The sequence below is a fragment of the Desmodus rotundus genome, chromosome X, assembly GCF_022682495.2.
Source record: "Desmodus rotundus isolate HL8 chromosome X, HLdesRot8A.1, whole genome shotgun sequence".
In the NCBI taxonomy this organism is placed as follows: Eukaryota; Metazoa; Chordata; class Mammalia; order Chiroptera; family Phyllostomidae; genus Desmodus; species Desmodus rotundus.
This window is the reverse complement of record NC_071400.1, coordinates 89,836,654-89,844,046: the sequence shown is the minus strand read 5'-3', so window position 1 is coordinate 89,844,046 and position 7,393 is coordinate 89,836,654.

Genomic DNA, 7,393 nt, shown 5'->3' with positions numbered 1-7,393 from the left:
ACTGCAGAGAAAAACTGAGCCCTTAGTGACCCTTCTCCCTCTCCCAATAAGGATTGGGTCCCTTGTTAGGATCAGCTTGAGAGTAGATGACAAGCCTCTCTCTTTACCACAGGCATCACATTCATAGGTTTAAATAGCATCTAGTTGACTGTGGAAAGGGACCATCTGAACTCTCAGATGTTTTGCAATTAAAAATAAAATAGTAGGGCCAAGAAGCCATTATCACAAGTTCTGCACATGTTAGACATTTGAGGTTCTACCAAATACATTGCAAGAGGCATCAGGAATATGAGAAACATGCCCATTTGAATTTTAGTTCAGTGAGACAGCTTTTTCATGGCTGACTTAATGAAAAATTTTAGATGTGTATTAATATTGCTCTGCTTAAATTATTTTTTATCATTCCCTATAAAATATATGAAATATACTCCCTTAGTCTAACACGTCGGGAACCCCATATACTCTACAGGGGTAGACAATGTTGGATTTGAGACCATAAGTTGTGTTTTCACTCCTTCTATGTGTGAATTCAGTCTCAGCATTCTTCTCCATGGAACATTCCAAGCACTTGTTATTGATTGCTCCTTTGCTTTCCTATTATCTACTCTCAGTACGGCAGCCAGAGAGAGCCTTTAACGTGTAAGGCAAATGACTATCCTCCTCAGATCAATGTCCTCACCCCAATCATTCACCCCGAATGATCTTTCTCTCTCTCTGACTTTATCTCTTGGCACTCTCCTTGACGCACTATGTGCCATCTCTGTGACCTCTTTGTTTCTTCAACACACTAGGACACTTCCAGGCCCAGGACTTTTGCATTGGCTGTTACCTCTTTCCATAACATTCTCCATAAGAGTAACTTCATAGATAACTTCCTTGCCTTAAGGTTTTGCCCAAATCTTACCTTTCAAATAAGACCTATCATGACTGCCAATTTAAAATTGTAACCCCTTTGTGGTAGGCAGAATAATGTCCCTCCCAAGGTGTTCATATCTTAACCACTAGAATCTGTGAATATGTAACCTTACATAGCCAATGGGACTTTCACTGATGTACTGTGGGCAGGAGCCAGCAAGCAGGAAACCAGTGGCTGGGGGGCCAACTAAACTCACTGGGAAGCAACTTACTGGGGTGCTGATGAGACTCATGGGAAGTTGCCCATGTGGTGCTACAAAAAACACTGAAAAGCTGTCTTCTGGTTTGCTACTAGAATTTTCTGGGAAGCTCCCTGCAAGAATGCCCCTGAAAGTGGCTAGAAAGCCACCAGTGGGGGTGCTCTGACACTTACTGAGGACTGAGCACCTCTGGGTGCACTGGCCAGCGTGTGTTGCAGAAACAAGCAAGAAACAAAACAGCACATTAGGAAAAGAAACTCTCCTTTGCCCTGCCATGTACCTCTAGTACCTTTTATTGACAAAACCTAACACTGCAACATCTGGCAAAGGAGAAATGTTTATGGAGTCCAGCTCCAATACCACAAAGCAGAGCAAAGAAGGGTGGACTTGGAGCTCAGAGGCAATACACTGACAACTGGCATACCTTTGTAAATTCTCCTGAACATTAGCAATACAGCAAACGCCTTCTCCCCACACCTGCCAGGGTTTAAATGGCACTTAACAAAGTACTGACCACACATAGTAAATACTTGGTTAACTATAAATAAGATTTTCCTGAACTCTTATTTGCTCAATAGCCGAGGAAGGTGATGACATCCTCCTCTCCCTTTGTGTTATCCTATTCTGAAATCTAATGACAGCAGTTCAACCATGAGTGAACAACAGCTGCCACCAAGCTAGCAATTTCCAACTGCAAACCAGGCTGTGATTTTCTCCTCAGCGATTATGCCATCCTGGATGTCATTTTACAAAAAGCTGAAGCCAAGCTGGGGCAAATTGTGATTTTGTTTATTAAATTCTCACTTGGTGGGAAGCATCCCTGTCAGCTACTGCTTCTCCCAGAGTCAATTTTTTTACTCAGGCTTCCAAGGCCAACCCATGAAGGAAATAGGTTCCAATACATGGCCACCTTCTTTTGTTATAAGGACTTAGGTGGTTCAAAGACCAATCTTTTCAGAATCAGAATGACTCAAATGGCACAAATCTGCTTTGTGTCTAGAAGGAGTATAGTCTCACAGTTATATTCATTTTAACATATTTCATGGCTATGAGAGGCCTTCAAAAAATCTTATTTTGTGTGAATGCAAGTATTTGCTTACTCCAGGGGCTCTAGTAAGTGGTCCAGCCCCAAAGTAAAATTTCCTAACCCTGATTTTAACACCAACTCTAGCCCTCTCCAGACTTCCCTTGCCCATAATTAATATATGATAGTATTCTTTCCTTACCCTGAATATAATCAGTTTGCCTCAAATATTAGCCTAATGCCAATAATTGTGGCACATATAGTTTCTTTGGAAACAAAATAGTTTTAGGTCTTGAGTTAGACAAATTTGTATGAGCTAAGAGTCTATTATTACTTATGTGACCTTGGAAATGTTATTTTGCCTCTTTAAATTTCATATTTTTCTTTGGTGGATCAGTGCTAATTGAGGGAAATGGGGCAAGTTATTCTCTTTAACTGTTAGTTTACTACTTAGTAAATTGGGACTAGTGATGATATTTACTTCAGACGGTGGTTATGAGAATAATGTTTATAAACCCTTTAACCAGTGAAACTTCAATAAATGTCAACTGTGATTGTATCACAAGCTAGACAATGTCAACCTTTGTAGTCCAAGCTATCATCACCTGTTCCCTGAACTATTGCAGTGGTTCCTCACTGGCATTCCTGCTTGTACTCCTGCTTAGAGTCTAGTCACCACACAGCAGCCTGAAAACTCTTTTCTACACATACACGTAAACCAGGTCTCGTTACTCCCTTATTCAAAGCTCTATGTTGACTTGTCATCACACTCTGAACAAAATCCAAAGCCTACCATGGTCTACAAGGCCCTACATCATTTGGCCTTGGTCTATTTCTCTAATCTCTTGTCTTATTGATTTCCTTTAGGTCTCAACTTTCATCAAGTCATGATTTTGTTGTGGTTCCTTGACCATGCAGGTGTGTTCCAGTTCAGGGACTTTATATGCTGATCTTTTTCATGGAAATGCTTCTAATTACAGATATTCACATTATCCATAATTTGCTCCTGCATTGTATTCAAGTCTCCTTTCAAATGTCTTCTCCTTAAAAGGTCTTCCTTGAGCATTGTATGTAAATGACTCCTATCTCCCATCCATTGGCCTCTAGTCCCTTACCTTATTTTATTCATGACATTTATTTGTGTCTAACATTATATTATATATTTATTTGTGTATGATCTTTTCTTCCATTAAAATGTAAGTTTCATGAAGGCAGGGACTTTGTTCACCATGGTGCAATACTTGCCTTGTATTAGGTGCATAATAAATCAATAAATATTTGTTGATATAATGAATATTATTGTTATTATTCATGACTTTGAGTCTTATGGAACTTTGGATCTTTTGTGAGGCTCTCATTAGAGTACTAATGCCTCTAATAATGGCCAATCCATCTCCTTCTTGATAAATGGTATAAATCTCAGCTGAGATTCCCAGAAACAAGATACATGGCTTGACTCAAGTCTTTGGGGAAAGAGAGAAGTAACAAAAGAGTAAGGAAGGGGAAGAGAAGCTGGTGAGAGATATGGAAATATCTCAAAGAAAAATCTTAATCCAATTTATTACTTTGTCTAGAACCATCCCTGGGTATTTATTCAAACCAGGATTTCATATAAGAGAGAGAAACTCCCTTTCTCTGCCTCCTTTTCCTAAATATACTTATATTCTGCCTGGACAGTATAAATGTAGTATCAATGGCTGAACAGAAGCCAATTCTAACATTTGTCTGAAAACAAAATGGAAGAATTCAGTTTTTGTTTTAGCTTTAACAATGGAAAGCATGCCCCAACTTATCATCAAATAAAACAAAATGAAATACTAAGTCATAGTGAAAGTATATACCTGAGATTCTGCAACTCATTCCTAGGAATACTATGGTTGAACTATATGATAGTGGTGATATTCAACTCTTTTTGACCCTGTAAAATGGCAATTGCACATGGTTCAATATAATATATGTGACAGTATTAAAATTTAGAAATTATAAAATTCAGGGAAATAAAGTTGTGACTCTCTATTTCTAACTAGAAAAATTAGCTTGTATTAGTAAGAATAAACTAGGTTGTACTATAGCAACAAACACCCCCAAATATCAGTGGCCTTATTACAATAAAAGCATATTTCTTGCTCATGCTACATGTGCCAATACAGGTTGGCAGGGGGTTTTGCTTCACTCAGTTACTCAAAGATCCAGGCTGAAAAATGTACCACCTTCTTGTAGCTGCACCATTTGGAACAGATGGAGTTTGGGGGGGATGCCACAAATTCAAAGATGTGGGAATTGAGGGGATTTTCAGTGTCTCAGCCCAGAAGTGGCCTACTTCACTTCTGTTCCTATTTTTTTCTTTTTGGCTAGAGCTGGGGCTATGGCTCTCGCAGGCACACGTGTGTCCTCCATCCTATCTCCAGCTGAGGCCATCCCCTCCAGAGCCTTTTGTTTTTGAGTTCTCAACTCATACCACTGTGCCACCCTGGAAGGCCCAGATGGCTCTTACTTCTCAGGGGACTCCTGAGACTTATTCTTAAGGATCTCCTTTCACACTCTTGCTGGAAAGCAAGGGAGACTGAAGCTTGCTGGGAGTGGGAAGAGTGGAGAGGAAGTTAGGTGTACGAAGCCATGTTAGCTGTCTTTGTGTTTGTCACATAGTGGTCCCTGGAGCTTTGCAAGAGGCACATCTCAAGAAGAGGTGAAGTGAGACATAAACCTTTTCCTTTATTAATTTCTCTAAGCCTATCTGGAAATTTTTATTATCCTGTCTCTAAAGATGTTTTGCAGGGGTGGGGGGAGGAGGGAAATAGTGAAGAAACTGAGAGAACAAAATTCTACCCTGGCTCCAAACTCTCTTGCCCTTTCCACCTAATAATACTCAAGTTCATTCTCCCAAGGCCTTACATCTTTTCTATATGGCTGGAAAGTGCTCCTATCATTACACAGTCCTCAAGCTATGATTCACATTAAAACTCTGGCATTTCACTGTCAGACTTTGGTCCCTTATAAGGAGAGCCAAGTTGCTATAATCTCCAAACACTTTTTCTCCAGAAACGTAGCTTTTGCAAATCAAAAGCTCTTCAGTTTTTAGGTAATTTCCCTGCTAAAAACTTCAAAGCTTCTATTTTATAATTAAAGTTGAATAGCGACTATTCATTCTAAGTTGGCTCTACCATACTTTTGGGGCATAATTGACAATGGTTAAATGGGTAAAAGGCAAGTCACATAACTGCCAGGAACAACTGAAAATTACTGGGAACAAAATACAGTAAACTTCACGACATCAAGACCTATGATTACTTGAATTTGAATTAATGACTGGTACTTAGCTTTCTTCTACCTTGTTTCTCACCCAGAGATGGGCTAAATTTCTTACTCTCTTCAGAGTAGGATTGGGTGGATAGTGTTATGGAAGGAAGGGTGAGGAATGCTAAGAAATGGCAGGCTACCCTTTCTAGGGAAACTATGAGGTGGGAAGTAGGTGTCTGAGTTTCCAGTATTCTTCTGGCCAATTTCTCCATATTGGACCAATTAAAATTTGTGTTGACAGACAGGGAAATGCTTTAAAATGCTCCTATCCTATGTACTCATAAGACCCAGTATCACTATGAGCTATTAAGTGGACAATGAAATTAGGAGATGCTAAAACATAGCCTAAAGTGAGACTTATTTGGATCCCACAGCCGAACTCCTGGAACTCCTGGTGGGCCAGCTGCATAGGGATACTCCACACTTTTCATTAAATCTGCAACAGTATGGCTCTTCAGTTTACACAATGGATGTAATTACCTTATTCATTTGTTATTTGTTTAATGTGAGTTTCTTCCACTTAGGAATGTAAGCTCTATGATGGCAGAGAGGATGTATATAGCTAAGGCCAATCACATGCCTAAGATGTGGTGGGTGCTCAATCTATATTTGTTGAACAAATAAAAATGAGTATAAATGACTAGGTGAGGAAGATGGCAGCGAGATAGGTGGGAGCGGAGTCCACTTCCCCTCGGCACCAGTGAAACGCCTAGCTGATCTGAGGAACAGAGCGAACAGCCAACAGTATTCCACCATATATGAAGATCGGAGACCAAAGATAGAGGACATTGACAGATCAGACGGTGAGACAATAAAACCTGGAGCTCTGGAAAGACCAGAGTTAGACCCTGTTGGACCCATAAATGTCACCTCAAGACCAGTGAGCTCAGGAGATTAAGGAGACGGCACCACTGAATCCCAATGGCATTTTACCATAGAAGTTCATATCATAAACCCAGGGAGTCAGAATAGACCAATTTAAGAAGCAGAGGCTAACAAGAAGAATCTCACAAACAATGGGAAGACAAAGAAACAATACCCAAATGAAAGGAAAGGAGGAAGCCTCAGAAAGAATGCTAACTGAAAAAGAGGCAAGTCAACTACCAGATACTGAGTTCAAGGCAATGGTTATCAGGAAGCTCACTGAGCTCACAGAGAACTACCAGAAACTACAGGGAAACTACAATGAACTCACTACAAACTATATCAACATGAAAAAGGAAATAGAAATTATCAACAAGGGCCCAGAGGAAATGAAGAATACAATTTCTGAATTGAAGAACACACTAGAAGGAATCAAAAGCAGACTTGATGAAGCACAGGATCAGATCAGTGAGCTGGAGGACAAAGTAGAAAAAAACACCTAGAAAGAGCAAGAAAAGGAAAAGAGGCTCAGAAAGAATGAAGAGGGATTAAGGGAAATGTAGGACAAAATGAAACATAATAATATCCATATAATAGGGATACGAGAAGGAGAAGAGGAAGAGAAAGGGATAGAAAACCTGTTTGAAAAAGTAATGATGGAAAATTTCCCTAATCTGATGAGAGAAAAAGTCACACAAATCCAGGAAACACAGAGAGTCCCAAGCAAGAGGAACCCAAAGAGGCCCTCTGCAAGACACATCATAATTGAAATGGCAAAATTCCAAGACAAAGAGAGGATCTTAAAGGCAGCAAGGGAGAAACAGGAAGTAACATACAAGGGAGCCCCAATAAGGTTAGCAACTGACTTCTCAATGGAAACGCTCCAGGCTAGAAGAGAATGGCAAAAAATATTCCAAGTAATGAGAACCAGAGGCCTGCAACCAAGGCTACTTTGCCCAGCAAGGCTCTCAATCAAGATAGAAGGCCAAATAAAGAGTTTCCCAGACAAAAGAAGTCTAAAACAATACGCTTCTACCAAACCAGCTCTGCAAGAGATGTTAAAGGGACTGCTTTAAGGACAGGAAGGAAAAGA